The following is a 1,979-nucleotide window of genomic DNA, read 5'->3' as shown; positions in this document are numbered from 1 at the left end:
AGAAAAATATCGCCATGCCTGCGCGCAGCATAGTCACAGCGAACCCCCAACACAACCCCCAGCGCGCGTTGACGGACGGACGCCGCCGCTGGACGCAACCGCCGCGTTGTGCAACAGTTGCGCAACGCGCAACTGTTGCTATGCGCCGCTGTGCCATTACGTAATTGCTGAGAGAGTGCGAGGGGGAGAGGCCACAGCTGGCGCCGCGCCAGGGCGCGGACGGATGACGGATGGTCGGATGCCGCGAGTGTGAGACATTAAAGGCTTTTGCCTTAACACCAGTACACTTGGAAGGGACCCCCAACGCAATAACTAATTTTTGTGAGAGAAGGTGAGCACCCACTATGCCATTACTCGTTATTCTGCGCAGAAGCGTATTACACATATGTAAGGAATTATGTGGATTTTGTGCTGTGGCAGAATTATAACTATATTAAGAATTATAACTGAGCCCTTTGTAATTGGTGGGAATAATTCAACGACCCACTTGTTGCACAATTCGCATCGTGTGACTCCTGGTTGTTATTTTACTATTTCACGACGATATATTGCATATCCCTATTGAAAATTTGCCCAATGGTGGGCATGATGGGACCCACTACCCATCATCTTGGTGGATTATGGTACTGGGTGGATAGATGGTGGGTGATGGACGGATGGTGGACAGATGGTGGATGATGGACGGATGGTGGGTGGATACTGGGTGATGGACAGATGGTGGACGGATGGTGGGTGGATACTGGGTGATGGACAGATGATGGGTGGACGGTGGGTGATGGGCAGATAATGGGTAGATAACGATGGGTGTTGGACGCCTGAGTCAAGTCAAGCTATGCAATTATTTACAAAAATAAGACATCGTGCTTATTAACGTGATTATAGACAACCTTTTACCACTGAGGTTAACGAATTACTTGCTGTGTCTACACGTGGCCAAGCATGCAGCCCATGTTGATGCAGCACGGAATCAATGATGCATCTTGCACCAAATACTCAGGTTTATTTGTTTCTCCATGGTGACATGCCTAACACGTACGCCCTGCTGGCTTGCTTCATAAAGTAACTTCTTAGGAACTTGCAGATTGGAGAAAGGCAGTTTCTTGAGGTAGTGCAGTCAGCCAGATGGGGTGTGCTTTGATGTACTTTTCCAGGCATGCTACAACAGAATTGAATAAAAACAAACAAACTGCTTTCGCTAAATTTGGAGCAATAACATCAATGAAGCCAGTTGCAATCGCTTTGACCAAAGCTTAAACCGTATCAAGTCAAATAAAAGGCAGCACATAATCAGTCCACATGTCCGTACCGTTCTAGTACGTAGATCTTGCAAGGCTGGTGTGCAAACCCCATTAGCTACAAAGTACGTCAACGGATGTCCTTGCTGTGCACTTGAGACTCCATATTGCTATTTCTTATGCCAGCCATCTTTGACAAAAATATGCAAGCACAACTTCAACTCTTTCCCTACCGAGTTTTTTTGTTAAAAAAACTATAAAAATACAATATTTGTTATTTGCCCATTTGATTTCACGTATCCCGAAACAACTAAAAACTATTTAAAGGCACTTTATTCGCAAGATAAAAAATTTTTTTTTGAAAGTATGCGGAAGATTGGCTTCACTGCCCTGCAACACAGAAGGTGCCCTAATTTTTATTCAGTCTTTGGTGCAGAAAATGTCTGGAATGAAAAAAATAATAATGTGCGGGGACGAGGAGCCCGTAAAAAAAGCCGTGTACGCGTCATGACGTTGGGGGTTTCTTTACTACAACTATTGCCGTGCACTGTCGATGACGTTGAAATTCGGGTGGTCATCCGAATCTGAGGATTCAGAAAAAAAAGTCACAGTTTCGCCGCAAGGGCGAAGCAATGAATGCGATAGCAAGGAACTAATGCATATACGAAGTGAGGCTCGCCATGGATACTCTCAATTTGAACAGCGCTTCTGTTGCAAAGGCCGGGCCGAAGCAGCGAAGGAAAC

The 1,979-nt window shown here is 45.7% G+C and overlaps 1 long non-coding RNA gene across 1 annotated transcript in view; it reads right to left on the bottom strand.

Annotated features, from left to right (window-relative positions):
- Positions 1 to 1,099: 1,099 nt before the first annotated feature.
- LOC119399309 (uncharacterized) overlaps positions 1,100 to 1,979 on the bottom strand; it is a 31,889-nt gene continuing 31,009 nt past the window's right edge. The window contains exon 4 of the long non-coding RNA XR_007416712.1: positions 1,100 to 1,156. This is a non-coding gene — a long non-coding RNA (uncharacterized LOC119399309). The remainder of the gene's footprint in view (positions 1,157 to 1,979) is intronic.

The sequence above is a fragment of the Rhipicephalus sanguineus genome, chromosome 7 (genome assembly GCF_013339695.2).
Source record: "Rhipicephalus sanguineus isolate Rsan-2018 chromosome 7, BIME_Rsan_1.4, whole genome shotgun sequence".
NCBI lineage: Eukaryota > Metazoa > Arthropoda > Arachnida > Ixodida > Ixodidae > Rhipicephalus > Rhipicephalus sanguineus.
This window is presented reverse-complemented; position numbering and strand designations above follow the sequence as displayed.